The sequence below is a fragment of the Protopterus annectens genome, chromosome 7.part0 (genome assembly GCF_019279795.1).
Source record: "Protopterus annectens isolate FY-2018-M chromosome 7.part0, PAN1.0, whole genome shotgun sequence".
NCBI classification, from domain to species: Eukaryota; Metazoa; Chordata; order Ceratodontiformes; family Protopteridae; genus Protopterus; species Protopterus annectens.
The window spans coordinates 1021957390-1021978998 of record NC_056739.1 but is presented as its reverse complement, the minus strand read 5'-3'; positions in this window follow the sequence as shown (position 1 = coordinate 1021978998).

Genomic DNA, 21609 nt, shown 5'->3' with positions numbered 1-21609 from the left:
AGGGGGCCAAGCCCCCGGCACCCCCCATGTTGGGGGCTGCACCCCCCACACCCCCTACTTATATATACTAACTCTGAGATCGCACAAACAGGAAACAAAAGCAAACTCACACACACATTCTCCAGTCCCTCACACACACATACACATCAAACATATCAGCACACTCAAACACACTCTAACTCCCACTCAAATCCCTTACAAAACACTCACTTACCTGACAAAACACCTAGATCCATACACGGCACCGCGCACCATAAATACACAACCTGGACATCATGTAGCATAAGGCCATAACCGTGAATTTGAGATATTCGAATTCACGATTATGAACTTTTGCTATTTTAAACATTCAGGTTTATAGTCTCGAGATACTGAAATTCAACATTTCAGTATTTCAAGATTATAAACGGCTCCTATCTATCTATATATATGTATATATATATATATATATATATATATATATATATATATATATATATATATACATGTGACTACACATACACATGCAGATATATGTAGAGTAAGATACATATGTAGAAGGCGCACACAATATGGAACAGCCACTATGCCTACAGTTAACACCTGAACAACTGAACACTGTATAGGCCACCCATACAGATGACAATCGTTGCCTGCAACATACACCCACAGAGAGGTCATAAAAATAAAAAATGCCACACACAGGTTTGCAGAAATTGAAAACCTTTAATTGTGTACTATTACAGTTTTATATGCCATGTCATATAGCTGTTCAGACACTGACATCCATATAAACAGAGTAATGCAACTGTGAAACAGTTATACTAATACAGTAGTCTGGAAAGGTTCACAACTGTTGCTGTCCAGTCCAAGCCCTTCAAATTGTACAATAGTGAAGACAGACTGGGCCACAGGATACCAAACAATCAACAGTATGTAATGCAGGTGTATATTTCAGCAGCCTGTATCTATGCTCTGTACAAAATCACTAGGTGGTAAAGACGTCAGGTGACCTAATGGGTTGTAACTGTTACATAACAAGGCATAACTGACACTATTACAAGCACACTGACAAACAGAACAGTCTGTATGGCAAGAGGCAGTAGGCTTGCATTAAGCCAATTTATATAAGTAATGTAAATATAGGTGACGTATACGGTACTGTATATCCAGATACCTTATGGCAGCTCAACCCTGATACCCCCACATTTTGTAACAGCCTAGGTCATTTATGGTGCTCCCCCCCAGACTCAATAATACAGGGCCATATACCACTGTTACATACACTGGCCTCTGGAGTGAATAAAGGCACACACGTATTGCGTAGGTGATGCCCACACATATATGGCCCCAGCCCCACTGTATGTGTGGGGGATACAACAGCAGTGGACTGATGGCAGCAATGGCAGTGTGATATACTCACAGCCCACTACAGAACAACCCCCAACAGCATGTCATATGTGCAAAGCTTGGTATGTAGGTGGAGGACAGAGGCTGGAACACAGGCACATATGTGGAAAACTGTTGCCATACACTAAGCAAGATGCTTGTGTTATAGGATAGTCTGCAACATACCCTTAGTCAGAGAATTGAGGTTAAAAACATAAATGGATGTATCCATGTACTGATAGCACTCAACACACACACTGCCAGTGAAATATCTCACACAGGACCTGTGTGGTGGACAGACAAAACATGATAGGCACACCTCTGGCCAGGAAGAGGACAGGCCCACAGTTGAGAGCTATGCAGACAGACTGCATTCCAAGGTAAACTAGTATGTGCACACACACCCTGTAACACCAGTACTATACAAAGCACAACACAACTCTACTCACACTCTGTCTGTAGTTCTTGAACCTCCTACAAATATGTAGCTGGCCTGAGTGTGCCAGTTCTCCTGTAAGAAGTATTGCTACTTGCTGTCTGTAACACTGATGCCCACACACAGGAAGGATGTCCATCACACAGGAAGTGTAAAGGGACCACGCCTACATGATGTAGGGATTTATAGTAAGTGGTTGCCATGACAGTGGTAATTGGAAGTACTACACATGTGTAATCATATTCATATATATATATATATATATATATATATATATATATATATATATATATATGGCTATCTGGATAATTATATGTATATATGTTTCCACCATATGTCCTGGACATGGAGTGTAGCCCTACCCCAGCCCTATAGTCCCAGAATCGTAGTGCAAGGGGTTGTCAGGTATGTATAGCAGGTATAATAGTAGACTATTGCTACTATCATTGGGGTTGTCTTCACAGACATGGCGTGTATGGGAGGTCACATCTGCTTATCACATGTGTGCCATTGGCTACTGACAGACATCCTAAGGACGTCATAGTACAGTACTGCTGCTAGCACATAATGCCCCTGTGGACTGCAGCAAAGATATTGGCCAATATATGTGGATATTCTGATACACTCTGTACAGTCCAGAGGTATACACAACCCCTTAGTGCAAAACATGTATACCATGCCTGACAATATGGATGTAGACAGCCATGTAGATAGGTATAACACATAACGACTGGTATACATTTGCCACCATAGGATATGCATTCAACACCCCTGTCTGGCCTGACACATAATAACCACTGGTACAGGGGTGCCATGGCCACAAACTACCCACTAGATATTGACATACAGCTGTACAGCATCCCACTGCTCTGTCTGACATACATGACTGTTAAGGGAGGCCCAGCAGCAGTACATCTGGCAAGTATCTGCACATGACATCTCATTGGATAAGTACACTAAGCTGCTAGGCATGTAACAATGCACTGTGCAGGCTACAGGCAGACTGGCTCAACACTAGCCTACATCTCCTATGGGGGAATGCACATGTACCTGCATATATAACAGGCTCTACAGGCATGTAAGATACACCTGTGTGAAAGTGCATGACCACAACCAATGTGAACACAGCCACAGCCACATATGTTAAGCTAGCATACTATTACAGTATATGGACTATCTATTCAACACCATCCTCATATATGCCACTTACAGACTGACCCTACATATACTGGGCTGCTACACAGTTTGGTCTGATGGCTGTCTGTGGTATGGGATATGTGTGTGTATGGCCCTACAAACATGTACGCCAATACAGTATCATACTAGAACAATGACATCTACCACAGTCTGTGCACATACTAAAGTACATATTAACAATACACACACTGTCGACATTCACCATACATACACAGACCTCAGTACTGTACAAGCATCCACAGAATGTCCAGGTTATGTCATCAAATATAACCCCTACTGTACATAACATGTGTAGTAGTGTGATATCTCACTGGCTTGTTATCAGATATGTTGACACTAATTATGGTGTACAGAACATCTGTACCACTTCATGCATGACATATGTACAAAGGTTGACAGAGGTGTGGCTGGAAGCAAATGCACAGGGACAATATTGACATGTTGCTGTAATAACCACATACATTTACTGTTGTAACAGGGTTTGTTGCAACATTTGTCCTATGAGGGATATGAAGTCAGTAACTGTCATGGCTTTCACCATCTACAGACTGTAATCCCCACACTACCTTCTGCAGTCCACAGGTACATGCTCCATTGGTAACACATGAAACCAAAGGCACAACAGACTGCCTACTCTGCAGATGACCCTGCAGATGGGGATTCCTCTTAAACATAGAACTGACATGGCAGGTATTGAGACATGTAGGACAGCCATATCCACACACACGTACTGCTAAACCAACATTACTCCAAATGCAGTATAGCAGCACTTACAGTCTATAGTCAGGTCAGGCACATCCCCCTCCTGTGTATTGCCCTGTTTCCACAGTGTATGTTGTTAGAGGTAAATCCCATATCCATCTGAGATACTGTTTGACAAACAACAGATCTAGTTCCTGCTCACAGTGAATGAAAAGGACCAACACCAACATGATGTTTCTAGATATTGGAGTGCGTCTCCATACAATTGGCTATGAGAATGTTATTACAGCTGTTCCACATGCAATCAGCTAGGGGAGGGCTGCAATTCATGCAGAGGCCATCAGCTGATCATGAGCATCACTTAAAATACACATGCTGCTGCCTAAGCAAAGCAGGTGTAGGTCTCCACATCCTCCAGAAAGGGAGTGGAAGAGGCAGACAGAGGCAAAGACAAGTCAGGGAGGAGTGGGAGAGTAAAACCTGAGCATGTTTGTGTCACAAACCTACCAGCACAGGGTATCAAACCACTGATGACTATGTAGTGCTATCACAGTTCTATGCAGTTATTGGATGCACCACATGGGTTACCTGTTGTGGAGCCCTCAGAGCATATATATGATGGTGAGTGACATCTGCAACAGGGATACAGTAGCTATACAGTAGGTGATGTACACGTGCCTGTCCGCATGAACAGGTGCCAGCATCAACACAGCCACGGTCTCACAGGGATGCACACACACTGACACACTTGGCAGGGCCAGGATTACAACTCACTAGTAGTGGGATTGCCACAAGACATCACTGTGCAGGTATCATATGCACCACACGGATCATACGGGGGTTGTATTGGCAAAGGGTATGTGATAGTGTCTGACATCAGAGAGCATGCTTCATTATGCCAATGGGGATTGTAGGGAGTGTGGATGTGAACATATGCACCATACAACACACACACAAACACACAGGATGCCAGTACTGACATGCATGGGTGCATGTCTGCATGGGTGTGTGGTGGTCGACTGTGCCAGACGGCTGTACAAGGCTAGGTGATGGGTATACTTTGGCATCAGGCCACATGACAATGTTCTACATTGTGGCTCATGGCTGTAGTGTCTGCATTTGCACACACAGGTGGGTATTGTATCCCCAACCAATCACTTGGGGGACTATTGTGTGTGGCCAATGCTGTGCATCGCTTGCCATACATGTGTCCCGTAGTCCATGACATGGACGGTGTCTGGGATGTGCACACCTCCCACATGCATGTACAGTGACATGTGGAACTGTACCTGGGGTGTCTGGCCCTTGTTGTGAACACAGATTATCATCAGATGTGCCAGTTTTGCCCACCTGTGGCGGAAACTGGTAATGGGCAGCAGGTTTACCCCGCACCAACATTGATAGCATGCTAACAGCATTCCCTGGTGTCAGTGGCATCTTTCCATACAGAGCATGTTGTCAGGTATGGTATGTCTTTTGTGGATCACATGTGATGGCACCACAGGTGTTGCAGCTGTCCATTGGGGAACATGGGGGAGGTGCACTGTCTGCATGTATGTGCATATTGGACAGACGGACATGGTGCCATGCCCTCTGTAGCCCACTGCTATCACTCCATAGTTACTATCAGTGGCCAATATGCAGTGTGCTACCCACATATTGGCTGTTGCCTAGGCATGTGTGTGCATGAGACATGGGTTGAGAGTGTGATCTGGGTAATACTGGGGTTGCTAACTGTGATTGCCTGGCCTTGATGCCTCTCATCTATTTCACATCTGTTATCCCTGTACAGTGGACATTATGATATATAGTAGGGCCACCATATAAGAAATATGCAAAACCCAGTCCACATTGGCTACAGATGTCACACACTCACAACCACCTCCACATAGAATATGAGTTACACACACACACACACACACACACACACACACACACACACACACACACACACACACACACACACACACACACACACACAACTGTCATGTCTGGGAGTAGAACCCCTACCTAACTAGTTTATTACATTACAGCACTATGCAGTTATAGTACGCACCATGGAGATTACTGGAATACTCCCTCCCCAAAGGTGTATATCACATTAGATGACATTAGCAGGATTGCAAAAGTAGGACATTCGACTTGTAGTGAGCATGATTAGCCTAAAATGCATTGCTTCCTACACAGTGACACACACACACAAATATCCACAACCAACATGTGTGGGTATAGAACCCCTAACAGAGGTCTATATCACAATACAGCATGGAGCTGTTATAGGATGCACCACAGGGATTACTGGAAAACCCCTTCCCCAAAGGTGTATTTCACAATGAATGACATCAGCAGGATTGCCAAAGTAGACCATTTGAAATGTACTGTGTGACTGGCCTAAAATGCATTGCTCTGTACACAGGCATTGTAACACACACACAAAACATCCAGAACCGCCATGGGTGGGGATGGAACCCTAACACAGTTCTAAATCACACTACAGTAGTATGCAGTTATGGCACGCCTATGGAGATTACTGGACTGCAACCTTCACAGACAGAGTCAGACACACACACACACACACACACACACACACACACACACACACACACACACACACACACACTTGCCATGTCTGGGATTAGAACACCTACCTAACTACTTTATCACACTACAGCAGTACGCAGTTACAGGACGCACTACAGAGATTACTGGGCTACAACTTTCCCATAGGTGCATTTCTAGGTGGATGACATCAGCAGCCTTGCCAAAGTTGAGCATTTCAATTGTAGGGAATGTGAGTACCCTAAAAAGCATTGCTCTCTACACAGTCAGAGACAGACACTCACACAAACACACACTCACACACACAGTTGCAAAGTCTGGGATTAGAACTCCTACCTAACTAGTTTATCACACTACAGCAGTATGCAGTTATGGGACGCACCATGGAGATTACTGGGCTGCAACTTTCCCAAAGGTGTATTTCACATTGGATGACCTCAGCAGGCTTGTCATAGTAGGGCTATGGGGAGGGCAGTGTGTGTGCATGGGCCATAACCCATTCATCTAGGGGTTGACATGCCACATGCGGCCACACACAGGGTCATATTTCACAGGTACGTGTATACAGCTGCTAGATGGCTACTTCCTTGTATAGTCATGTTGCACAGCTGGCACGTGCACCACATAGTCTGTAATGCTGACAGATACTGGTGGCTAGTATCTGCAGTGAGTGACATCTGCACCTCATGTGTTTGTGGCCCTTTGGCTGTGTGCTGGGTGGGACAGGCCTGGATGGCTCCTTGTCACAGTCACCCTCTTCCACACATCTATGTACATCTACCTTTGGTTTATTATAGTGTGTTGTCATGACATATATGTCTGTATTCCTATACACTGTGTGTGCAAGGCATGAGTGGTGCATACTGACGAGTGTCTGCACTAACAACTGCAACTGTCAGATATGTCTGGTCCACTGGTGTTTGCAGGCATGGCCTTCATGTGTTTAAGTGTGTGAGCTTGCCCAGTATGACCTTTCAGTATGTTGTTGACTGACATTGCCTTCATTTCTCTAAGTGTGTGAGCATGCCCAGTATGGCCGTCTGTATTAAATCTGTGGATCGAGTCCAGGTAGTTTGTGCTGCAGTGCTGACCTTTGTGATGTACACCAGCAGGTAACATGCTGTCTCTGCAGGGTAGCCATCAATCATTTGGCTTTGACTGTTACTACATTTCTGCATAGCAGGGGGGGCACACCTGTTTGTTTCTACATTTCTACACAGGTGTTGTGGGGGGCACGCCTGACTGTTACTACATTTCTATGTAGGATGGGGGGAACACCTGACTATTACTACATTTCTACACAGGATCGGGGGGTGCACACCTGACTGTTATTACATTACTATGTAGGATGGGGGGGGGCACACCTGACTTTCTACATTTCTACACAGGAATGGGGGGAACACCTGACTGTTATTGCATAACTAAGTAGGAGGGGGGAGGCACACCTGACTATTTCTATATTTCTACACAGGATTGGGGGCACACCTGACTGTTATCACATTACTGCATCAGATGGGGGGCACACCTGACACATGTACACATTTGCTATGACTGTACTGGTATGTCAGGTACTCCATTTCATTCTGTATTCTTACCTATCATGCTGACTAGAGGCATACCAGTGTACTACAGATCATAGCTGTGGTTGCCCTACATATTAGTGTCTGACTTCCTACCCTTCAGAGCTAACATCCCACTGCCTGACCTGCTATAGTCTGTCTGTGTAGGCCTGGGGGGAAGGTTAACCATAGCCACCATTCAGGGGCCATAGCACAGGCTCTGTTTGTGTTTGTCTACACCTGTCCTGCTGGCTGGGACTGTTGTTGGGTATATGACCCGCCCTGACTGGCATATGTGTGTGTCATATGGACACACCTGTTGCTCAGTACATTTCCTGCAATGGGTTTTGTCACCCTGTGTAGTACTGGCTACTATGGTGAGTCCAGTATGTGTTACAGATGTCATGGTGCCACTATGGGTGTCCACCACCTGCTGCCATCACATTCAGTCACCCAATTCCCTTGCATGCTCACATCCATACCATAGATACAGGTAATGACACATTCTACTCCATTTGCAAATTGGTAGGTTGATTGACTTACCTTGAGGGTGTGCCAGACTTGTGCATGTTGCTGGAGTGCTGCCTATGTCGGATGCACATAGTAAACTCCCTATACATGGTTGAGCACAGGTAGTGTCATGTTTGGCATCCCTTTTACTGTATGTGCGAGTCAAAGAGAGGTATCCTTCCCTGGGCCCCTACTGTGTCAGTGTATGTGCTATGTGTTGTCTCTTTGCTGCAGCCTCAGCAAACTGGGCACACCTCCATCTGCCTACTGGGGCAGGCTCAGGTTGCTCCTCCTCCCAGTCACTCTGTGCCTGTGCAGGCCTTGGCATTGGTGGGGGGCTGTGTGGCCTTGCCCCGTGCTTTTCCTGCCACAGCTGTTTCCACAGGATCATATTGTGCAGCATGGCAGATACCGTAACAATTTGGGTACATGTTGCTGGTGAATACTGCAAGGCTCCACCGGATGTGTCCAGACACCAGAAATGTGACCTGAGCATCCCAAACACACACTCTATTATAAGTCTGGTCTGTGCGTGTGCCTCATTATGGCGTTCCTGTTCAGGTGTGTGTGCATTTCTGATGGGTGTTATCAGCCACAGCTCCAGTGTGTAACCAGCATCATCCACTAGGTGACCGTAAGAGATGTCCCCATTGGCAAATCTCTGATACAGCTGTGTCAGATGCCATATGTGGGAATTGTCATAGCTTCCAGGGCAGCCAACACACATTCATTATAATGTCCTGGGCATCACAGACAACCTGGCAGTTGATGGAGGGGATTCCCCTGTGGTTGATGTAGACTCTACCCTGATCACCAGGTGGTGCTTTGATGCATATGTGCGTGCAGTCTATAGCACTCACTACCTCAGGGTATTCTGCTATGTGGAGGAAGAGACGCATGTTGCTGGCCAACACCTCACGGGTGTTGAGGGAATATATGTGCTCACTGGCATGTGCTGACATGGCATCCAGGAACTGGTGGAATACTCTAGATGCTGATGCCTGTGAGATCCCCATGATATCCCCAGTTGAGCTTTGGGAGGTACCTGTGGCTAGTATTCCTAGGCCTACACCAGTGGCGGCTGGTGACTTCAAATCAAAGGGGGGCTGCAGGAGACAGCTGAATGGGTGGGGTCAATGGGAAGGGGTGTGGCCAACTAGAACGGGGAGGGGCTATGCTCAAAACCACAAAAACTAAATATACTGCCCTGGGTGTCATACCGTCATTATGAGAGTCCAATCAAGACAGAATGAAGTGTAGAAGAATAAAAATATTTCAATGCATTGGCTGCATGACAGCTTAATATCTAGATGGAAACAAAAAAGTTTGTGAGGCATGAAAAAATAAATTACTTTTTTTTAAATACATTAATGGAATGCCAGTCAAAATCAAGTATAAGAAAAACAAGCAGAACTCAACTCAAACCACTGCAGTTCTAATTATAATTTATATTCAGCTTTATTAAAGTACCAAGTAACATGCTGAAAGTAGAAATCTCTGATGCCCCCACTTGTAAAAATGTTCCTTATCCAGAAAAAGACCTGCTGCCTGACATCTACTTGTTTCATGGGGAAAACATGATCAAAGTAAAAAATAAAAAGCAAACAAGAAATAAGCTCAAGATACATTGCTTAAAAGGATTACTGTACGGGTTATGGACCACACGATTGGCATTCTGTTTATGGGCAAAGCCTGCAGAGATGACTGGAAGTCTCCAAGTGTAATGAGACTCTTAAAATAATGTAATCCTGTTCTTTATTACAAATACTGGCATATGCATTTCAATACCCAAGGCTTATACATTATCTAGTTAAGTATTCTCTACATGGCAACAGAAAGGCTTTCAATGTTGGCAATTCTTTAACAGTATGCTTATTAAAGCTTACTTGCATCTTGCAATCTCAGCCAAGCGTACCTGATGGTCATGAAAGTATTGCTACTTAAACACAGAGCAACAGGCACTTTGAGTAATAAGCATAAATCAACAGTACAAAAAATGTGACAGAAACCAGACCATTCTGTAATCAAGGACAGATGAAAAGCCACTCTAGTACTTGTGTCTACCTTGGATGGGGGGATACTCTGCACATTTACACTGCATAACTACTCCTTGCCTTGCTTCGACACATCCAGAGTCACTACATGGGGATTTGAAATGTCTCTGGCTGACTTGTGATGGCCCTGACACATTTGTCATACCTCTCAACCTCAGAGCAAGAAATCTATACAAAGAAATGGGACAAAGGCCCAAAAATAAGGACAATTTTTTAAATATTGCTCTTATAAACTTAGAAAGATAATAGAGGTCTTGCATTAGTATGAATTTTCTGAATGGTATGAAATCTGAAACTCAAATGTCTATCATTATTTTCTAACTTCAGTCTTTAATGATTTGTCACTAATTTGCCAAAAAAACACAATTTTATGAAAAATGGACCAAAAATGTGATGTAAACATATAAAATAGCAACACAATACAGCTGGGAACCTGTCAAAGAAGGGACACTTTAATATTAGTACCGCTAACTTGAGCAGCTGACAAAATAAAATAATCTACATACATTTCTGAAATAAAAGTAATCTAATGGATTATTACAGTTATTTCTTAATTATAAACCCTCCATGTTTTCTTCCAAAATTGCTAGAGGGATCATTTGGGGGAGAGCAACATTTTGAGCCAAAATCAGGGACAGTTGAGAGGTTTGGCTATGCCTAATTGTATAAAGCAATTTATTTGCGTGTACCTCTCAACCTGTTAATGCAATAAATCAGGACAAGGCCAAATATATTGGGGGAACATATAAACAGTACTAAAAATTGCTCTTGTATAAACTGAGACAGTTGATAGAACAGGTCTTACTTTAGCATGCATTTTTCTGAAGGTTATGAAGTCTGAAACTCAGTGTGTCATTAGTGACTTAATTCCTAAATGATTTGCCAGAAAACCACAAATTTTATGAGGAACAAACCAAAAATAAGAAGCAAAAAATCTATTAATTCTTTGAAAATCTGGACAGTTGGGAGGTATGGTTCAGCTGGGGCTGTAAAACCATGATCGAATGGAGCCTCCCCCTGCAGCCATTCCAATGATCCATTACTTGGCTGTTTCACTCTGTTTACCATAAACACTAATGTGCATACTGATTTACTTCTATGATGATTTGAACTTCATTTTGAAAGTTTTATTTTACATTTTACAGCACAAACACTAAGACATCTGCTAAACAACCTTGGCATTAAAACTTCTCTGCCATTGAAACTCACATTCATTGAAACAACATTGAAACCCACATTCAAAGAAAATACATTTTACCCGTGGCAGATAAAGATTAATTCTGGGCTGTTTTCAAATCATAGGCCCCTTGCATATGAAACATACAAGTGCTCTTTGATACACCTTCCTATTGCTTTGAACATTTTTCCAGTAAACAGTGAAACAAAACGCATGCACCAATGACAAAACAGCCCAATTCAGAACATTTCCATCATAAAAGTCTACTCAAACTTCTACAGTCCACTATTATCAGTAAATATGCACAATTCTACAGTCCACCATTATCAGTAAATATGCACAATCTCTAAAGTAGTAAAAAAGTCATCTAAATAATTCCACGTTAAATAAATCGGTAATGAAGAGGTTGCTGCTAGCAATCACCTTTATATTTCATGGTTTCATCGAAAAATAGTGTCTGATGCCCTGAGGAATAAATAAATTACATTAAAAATAAGCTACTAATATTGCAATAGGAAATGGATGGCAAACTGATAACAGGCTCATAGTATCTTAACTTTCAGTACGGCAGCATTCACCCCTTATGGGAGTAGAACCAACAACCTTCTGCATCAAAAGCAAGTACACAACCTGTTGTGCTATTAGCAATGTGAGCTGACTTGGCATAATCAGCACTAAACTTTTCTTCCCCTGCAGCTCTCAGCTCCTTGTAAAATCTACTCAATATTCAACTGCATCTCAAAAGAAATCTGGAAAAAGCCAAATTTATTGGGGTGGGTCAAAACCAGGGACACATTAAACATTGCTTGTATAATCTTGGAAAGCTGCTAGAATAAAATTCTGTGTTACCACCATACATTTTACAGCCAAGGTCCTTGTGCAAAAGAGTCAGAACAATATACCACTATGCCAAATCACCTGCTTTGTGAAAGAAAAATGCTGTGTTACCAGCGTACATTTTACTGCCAAGGTCCCTGTGCAAAACAGTCAAGAGCAATATACCACTACGCCAAATCAGCTGCTTTGTGAAAGAGAGGAAGACTGAAATTTAAATGGCTATCATTTAATGAATTCAGTTCTCACCATAGCTATCAACCTCCTAGCACAAAACACCTGGACAAACCCAGTAATGAGGGAATACAGCCCTCAAACATATTCAGTGAATTCAGTTCTTGCCATAGCTGTCAACCTTAGCACAAAAATCTTGGACAAAGCCAATAACAGGGTATTACAGTCCCAAAAATAAGGACACATTTCAAATATTCATCTTATAAACTTAAAAAATTGCTATAATAAAAGGTTGTGTTACTATATATTTATTGCTAGAATAAAAAGTTGTTTTACTATGTATTTTCTGAAGAATATGAAGTGTGAAATTCAAATGCCTGTCAATTTTACTTCTGACGGAACAAAAACAATTTTCAGCAGAGGCACAGGGAGGAATACTGTAGACACATGTCTTTGTAAAATGGCAGGACACCAGAGCAAATCCACACAAACACAGGGATAAGATGCAGACTCCACACAGAAGGCACCCCAGCCAAGAATCAAACCAGAAAACCTATAGCTGTGAGGCAACAATACTGCCACTGCACCATCAAATATGTAAGGAATTAAACATTCAGAAATCTGAAGTCTGAAATTCAAATGCCTGTCAATTTTATTTAACATTTGTTAATCAGGACAGATTGACTTGGAACAAAAAAACAATTTTCAGCAGAGGTCCAGGAAGAAATAATGCAGACATGTCTTTGTAACATGGGAGGACACAAAAGCAAACCCACACAAACACAGGGAGAAGATACAGACCCCCACAAAGAAGGCACCCCAACCAAGAATCAAACCTGAGAACCTGCAGCTGTGAGGCAACAATGATACCACTGCACCATCAAATATCAAGCATTGCAATATTTACAAACCACAGATATTATGAGGAACAGATCAGATCAAATATGAAGCAAAAATCTGCAATTTATTTATAAATGGTAGTGGGTAGGGAATTCAGGTCTTTAACACCTGCATACAAGGTACAGGGTTCAAGCCTGAGGTATTCCCTACCACACCACCATGAGTCTAACCACTAGTATATTGCACAACACACACACACACACACACACACACACACACACACACACACACACACACACACACCCTTGTAGCAAACCATACATCCAAATCCCTGTCCACACACTTACCTGTAGTAAACCGCCATACATCCTATGCAAATCCGACCTGTAGTAAACCACCATAAATCCCTCTTCGCAAACCACCATAAATCCTATGAAAACCCATGCAAATCCATCCCTGCCCATCGCGAGATCTTCCCCCAACGAGACTGCAGCAAACTCCAATCCAGACCCTGCCCGTCGCGAGATCTTTCCCCCGATGAGACTGCAGCAAACTCCTGACTGCTGACGTTGCAGTCCGAGAACAGTCTATGCAGTTTAAAACTGCATAGACTTCTGGGAGCTCTGTTCTTCATGTTTCCCAGTCAGGACTGCTGCTGAGACAATCTGCGCATGCTCCAGACTGTCTCAGCAGCAGTCCGGACTAGTGCGCATGCGTGAAGTCCGCGATTTAAAAAATTTTTTTTTCTTTTTATTTCTTCATTTTTCTTTATTTTATAGTTGAGGGGGCTGCAGTCCGGCAGTCCAATAGCACGGGCCGCCCCTGGCCTACACATACTTTGGTATCCACTGGGATGGGTTCCCCTCGGTCAGTTTGGTGTGTCAGGTGTGGCTGGCACAGCCCAACAATTTGCTGTAGGAGGTCTCTGTCCACCCTATAGTGCTCCACTATCTCCAGCTCATGTAGCCCCTGGTAGGTTACCCTGGGTCTGTACACTCTTTTCCGACTCCTCACTGTGGGTTGATTGGCAGAATTCACATCCTCACTACCCTCTGCCTCTTGCACATGTTGTTCTATGTTGCCTGCTGCATCCCTTCTCATTTTGTAGGTTTGTTTGTTAAAATTTCCCTGCTTGTATACACCGGTGGTGTAGAGTGTGGGAAAAAACAGAGGGGTAGGTGTTTGCATAGTTTATAGTAGTGGTCTGGGCTGGGCTGGTCTGCTGCCTGTGTAATTGGCTGATTCTGATACATTTCACTTGCCAGCTAAGCTAGTACTCCTTGATTACCTTCCTACTGATGGTTTCCCTTCCCATTGCCTTTCTGTATAAGCCGGTGTGCAAACAGAGTGCTCAAATGTGCACAATACTGCTATTTCCTGTTTAGCTTCTTTTTTCCTCCTGTAAAACCTGGTGCATGGCATGCACTCCTGCTTAGGCTTTGTAAAGAGTGCTAGGCAGGTTTAGACATACCCCAAGCCACAGCATTCCAATCCACTTTCAGTATATCTGACAACCCCCCATGATGTCATCTAACTCCTAGGCTTGCACCAAGCTATTCCTACTCTTACACTGTTGGGACCTGACTCACATACTGGGGAAAACTGGGATTCACTATCCTTCCCCTCATTTGCATAGGATTGCCTGGTAATGCATAGTTACATGTCTAACACTGAGCCTCCCCCCTTAGCAACCACTATTCACTGGCCATGTTGTCTTCTGCCTGCTATTAACTATAATGGCAGAATAGTGATTTTAGTTAGACTGCTTATTTTAGGTTTATTTTCTTCTTTTCACCCCGATCCCATTTGCGTGCCACTAGCCTACGCTTAAACAGCTGAGATCGGCTAAAAGAAAATAAAACTTGATTTTTTTTATTTTTTTGTATTGTTTGTAATGCCAATGGTCTTATACTTGGCCATTGTCATGCTTACTACATGATATGCAGGCTTTATTTGGAGCTGTCATAGCTCCGTTTTGGATTTTGCAGAAATGTACTCAGGTTACTAACCAAGTACATTTCTGCAGATAGCACCAGACTTGCATGGACTGTTGCAAGCTTCCTGGATTGCAAAATCAACTCATTTGCATGGATTTCACCTGCAAATGGGGTGATTTGCATACCAGGGCTTAGTCCATGCAAGATTAGTGCAGGAGCACTCATGCATGCCCCTGCAGGCTGTTCCTGGATCGCACGGCAGACATATCGCCTGCTTGAGCTTCTGCACCAATCTTGCACTCCGTGCAAGCTTTTGAGAATCCAGGGGAGGATGTCAAGAACTTGGGAGCCTTTTGCATTGTTTTGTAAGTGTTTTAATGTTTTATGTCTTCCAGCAGTTGCAAACATCTGAAGGCTATGTATTTTCACATGGAGATATTAAATGCTAGTGGTCTCTAGCAATGATTGTTTTGAGCCTGGGAACTGAAGTCAGGTGACAAAAAGTGATGTCATGCTACACTTACCCCAGCCGCAATATTTGAGATATTAATTTAAGAACTCTCTGTGAGAGAGAGAGAGAGAGGGCATGTTGTATTTGTCTTTGACCTGACAACATCCACTCACCACCTCTACACTTGCCTTGCTTTAAGTAAGTTAACTAGGGTACAGTAATTTCTTTTATAGTCAGGAATATAGCTGAGCTTAATTTAGATGTTTTTCTTTATTTATTTATTTGAGACTGTCCTGCAATGCTGTTTTAGAGCTGTGGTGGTGCAGTGGTTAGCATTGTTGCCTCACAGCAAGAGGTTCTCCTGTTCAATTCTCAGCTGGAGCGCCTTCTGTGTGGAGTCTGCATGTCCTCCCCACGGAGTGACGTTAAAGACATGCAGGTAGGTGCAAACGTGATTGGGTGTGCCTTCTTTGAAGGTTGATCGTCGGGCTGGCAACTCTGCACCATAAAAATCCACTGCCAATCATGAGCTGACCAGAGTTCTGCTGTGGCGAACCCTAACCAGGAAAAGCCGAAAGACTGCAATGTTGTTTTAAATATTTCCAATGATTTTGAACTCTAAAGTCACCATGCATACATATCTAGTATTGTCGTGTTCTTTTATTATTTATTATTAAATATATTTAAATCTTTCAATTGTGGCTGGTCTGTTTTGAGGTATTTAAGCTCTAAGAGTACTTGCATATCTATTTGGTGACACTGTACAGGCCACTCCTAATAGCCTGGCCCTTGGTCAAACTACAGTTTGGATTAATAGTAATATTACACAGTAGGATTGGCCACCATTTGTTAAGGGCCTTAAAGGAGCTGATCCGTAGTGTCTGGTGGTGGTGGAAACTACCTTATAGTCTGGGCAAAATGGGGCATAGCTAGTAAACCTGTGCCAGCCTTTCCCAGTTGTGTGTGTGTGTGTGTGTGTGTGTGTGTGTGTGTGTGTGTGTGTGTGTGTAAATCAAACCTGAAAGTGTGTATGTGTTTGTCAGCTACTTGGGCAGGGACATGAAACACTGGCTGGACAGAAAGGATGTGGATGTCTTGGTTTGGCCACTCAGCTGATTTCTCAACCCTATAGCTGTGCCAGTGGAGAGTCTTATTGGGGATCTGGAGAAAGAGGAAAAAACAGCTCCAGACTGACTGTGGTCTCTGTGTGCTCTTAACGGAAAATTGCACTTTATTGTGTGTGTGTGTGTGTGTGTGTGTGTGTGTGTGTGTGTGTGTGTGTGTGTGTGTGTGTGTGTATATATACATGTCATCCTCCCAATGTGTACATCCCCCATTGTTGCCAGTGGTGAAGATTGAGGGTCCTTGATTACTGGGCCCTTGCAGGGGCATCACAATCAGCATGAGCATAAAAAATGAAAATAAAAATAAAACGAAATCGGGATATACAGGGGTCACTTGGGAATTTGTGGGACCCTATTATTTTGAGCCCAAAAGCGGTATATACTGAGGAATTCAGTACAATTGAGAGGTTTGATCCACAGCTATTATTAAATCACAAGAAGAGCATAGAACAGAGTCATTTAGTAATCCCATGTCTAATGGAGAACTTCAACCATATTCAAGAGCTCAGACACACATACACACACACACACACACACACACACACACACACACACACACACAAAACATGTCTCCCTTAAGGCTTATGTCAAGCTCATATTTTCTTACAGAGTACAAATTTTGTAAAAATAATCATAAGTATAACAAGACGGGTTACGCAAATACCAATGTTTACTACTAGTTAATGTTGCAAGTCTCCAAATCTAAATTACTGGAGGAAAAGCAAAGTGAGAAGCTACATTTTTCTGCTTGAAAACTGCAAATCTTGGTACTAAATATTCTCACTTGAAGATATATAATTGAGGATCTTTTATATAATTTATGCATTTAGTGTTACTGTCTTCTCAAGCTTTACTCATACTCAGAAGGTGTCAAACAAGGTTTTCATCTTGTCTTAAGGTGAAGGATAGTTTTTAAACAAAGGCCACCAGTTTTCAATCCAGTATCCTAAACATCATGCTAAAATGTTGATAAACAAACAAGTCTATAAGGTGATCAGAGGAAGTATGACTTGTCCAGGTAACTGAGGCATTTTGCATAAGGAATCAAGGCAGTGGTAGAATGCAAAGTTATTGATTGAGAGCTGGATGTGAATCTCACTGTTATTTCAACATACCCCAGCAATGCAGTTATTACTCTAGTATAGGGCTATATACATTATACATTACATTTATACATGGTATTTTGGTGGTCATCTTTATCACATACACTATAGTTTATAATGCAACAAGCAGGTTAGCATGAAAAGCAAAGAAAAAAGGATAACTCTTAAACATCCATGTACTTTATATATTTTGCCATTGAGGCTTGGGGTATGGCAGAAAGAGATATGCAATGGATGAAATCACTTACCTATTTAACAAAAATAAATTAAATTAAACATATGTAAAAAACAAAAAAGGAGAAATACTTTGATCAAATACTGCAATGAAAAAAAGGTTGCATATTATGTAAAAAAGCAGGACATTAGTCTCTGAGCCATGAATTAATTACTGTAGCTTCAAAAGGAAATGTTTACAGATGTCCCACACTGGTGTCAGAAACATGAAACAACCTGCATTCCTATAAATCAGCAGAACAGGTTTCTTCATTTATGTACTAAACAGTTAGCAGCTAATGCTTCAGAGTAGACAAAAATACAATAATTAGATATGAATGACTGAGGGCTCAGCTGAGAAAAAAATGCTTTCTTCCTACTCACATCTATATTCAGATGGCATGCATTTCCAAAGAATGTTTTATGTTTATTTTTATTTATTAATTTTTGCATGATTTAAAAATGCATCTGTTGTGAAATGTTCTTTGCCTGAATGAATTTATGAATGCAAGAATACACCTTCTTATCTTAAGGGATTTGGTGAAGACGTATTTTTTAAGTGTTGCTCTAATGAGGCTGCTGGCTGAGAGAAGTAATTACCCTTACTGCAGTATAATTAGAAAACAGTCTGCTAGGAACTGTAGAGAATAATGACAAATCAGTCTAAGGATTATGAATAGGACTGCAGGCTCTTTCAATAATGACAAATCAGTCTAATGATTATGAATAGGACTGCAGGCTCTTTCAGACACCATTCTCGGTATGCCAATTAGCTCTTTCATGGAATTCTAAACCAGTGGATAGATCATCTGGAATATAAAAGCAAACAAGCACAGTCATTTCAGTATTTGTTTAAAAAAAGGACAGGCAAGGCTAAGTGTAGACTGTGCTGCCTTTATTCAGGGCTGGGGAAAATAAGTGGTGGCGTAATTACTACCCCCTAAGCAATACTAGGTAAGCTTGAAATGGGCTTGCCTGAAGGAATTGCCGTAAAGTAAAAGGTTGATTAGGTGTCATGTAATTCATGTCTGCGGTTCACAGGTTCATAGCTATATACTAGGCTAATGACCACCAGGGTCTTTATAGGCCTAGCAGTACTGTCCAACCCAGCTGTATCCTTATGTATCATGGGTGTTTATTTGGAAGGGGAATGTTAGTTAGGGGTATAGGTCTCAACCTTTTAAGAGGTCAGTGTGGAACACAGACCCTAGCAATGTGTGACAAACTGTCAGAATGTGGAACGCCCTATTTTTGCACTGAGTGGAACACGCCATTGCCATGGGGCCTGGTAGAATATTAGTAAAATTCAATAAGACACATTTAAGCCGGATCCAAGACTTTTATTCTATAATCTGCAATGCCATAACCACACCATAAGTACATGAAACAGCAGTTCTGTACAGAATCAAAACTAAAAGATCAGTGGTCAGCAAACTTGCATGCGAATTGTATTTTTTTCCTGAGGAAACGGGTATGCAAGTAGTATGAGGAGAATCAAGATGCCAATTTCTTCCCTACCCTGAAAACGGGTATACTTCTTTACAAGAAAGACCACAGGGAACGTGCCTAGTTCCAACCCCCGTACCACTTCAGCACCTAGTCCTAATGTATTGTTTGCCAAGGCACAAGCCTTCATGATTTCATTGTAACTTATCGCTTACTATACTTTTATCGATTATTCTTTTGTGTATAGTATTATTTAAAAATTGTTAAAAACTGAATGAAACTGAAACTGCTTAATACCTCTACTTCTATGTTAATTGCTTTGTAGATGATTTTGGAACTTTTCTCCCCGGGCCTCTTGCTGAAAAAGGCTTTGTGCTCAGTCAGACACTCGCGGTCAACAAATGTAAAATAAATAGAATCACATTGGCATTAATACCACTTGTTACATTTACTACATTTTCTAAACAGACCTGTTACAAGTCACACAACCAATTCCACATTTACACTAAGGGCAAGAATAGCATCCTATCATACATTAGATGCATCCGATGTACACTTTTTGTATGCTGCTGTGGCTTTCTTAGCAGCACCTAAGACATGTTTTGGCAGCTTAAGATCACAGCAGTCCAATTCTTCATTCATTTTAACTGCTAACAAAGAGTTCAATGTTTTTACAATGAGAGACTGCCATAATTCAGTCTTTACTTTTCACACCATGCTAAATTCTCTTCCAGCTTGTGCATTTGAGTGCGGCAAGCAAAGTAGAGTCATTATCAGTTGCTTAAAGAGTGGAAGCTTCCCTTCAATGCAAAGGTCCCTCAGAAGGTCTGCCCAGTACTTGGATACATGGTCTTGGGACGTTTGTTGTTTGGGATATACTTTTCTGAGGTGCAGGTCAAAACCAGTGGGCTATGGCTAACCAGGTTTGCAGATGACTGCAAGCTGGGTGCTGTCATCAATTCCCCTAGTGATGTGGACATCCTCCAAGAGGGTCTCACCCAAACAAATGACTGATGCCAGAAACATGGCCTCAAACTGAATGCCAAAAAATGCATTATCATCCCCTTTTGGGAGAGTGACGTCCCCACAAATTATCACATTACTAACAAGGTCCTAAGCATGCAATCAGTCATGAGGGACCTAGGCAGCCAGGTTGATAGCAAACTGACTTTTGACCACCATATTGCCTCCGCTGTACAGAAATCTTTCTGCATAACCCACCTCAATAGTAAGGGTATCTCATCCAGGGAAAAGGAGGTCATAACATCCCTGTATTCTTCCCTTATAAGACCCATTAATGAGTACAATGCCCCTTTTGGCATGTACCTTACAAAGTACATGCAGCAGCTGGAGAGACCACAGAGGTTTCTTACCAGGAGAATCCAGGACCTCAAACATCTCCCCTACACAGATAGGCTAAAAGCCCTGTTCCTCTACTCAGTCTCATACAGACTCCTCAGAGGTGACCTCTGTCTGGCATACAAAGTAATCTCAGACCCTGCCTTGAAGGGACTTCAGCATATCCACAAGTCAAGCTCCACTCGAATAACCCACACATGTGACCTCAACCTGGTCTATGATATCAGTAGGACTTGTTGGTGGAACAGATTTGTGTCTCAGAGACTCCCCCTTCTGTGGAATAGACTCCCTCTCCACGTCAAGCAGAGTACCTTGTTAACCCTTTTTAAGTGCAACCTGGATAACTGGATGGGGGACAGAAAATACACCCTTGGGGTTCTACCTGTGTCCCTGCTGGACAGGAGCATCGGATGCTGACTTTTCAGAACATGGGCTCAATTCTTGACCAGGCTTATAAGGGCCTCAGGGCCAATAGCCTAGTAACTTCCTATAATTCTATGATCCTATGAGTGGGGTCCATCTACTGGACCTGTCAGGTTCCTTGTGTCTTCAATCTGATACTGGGT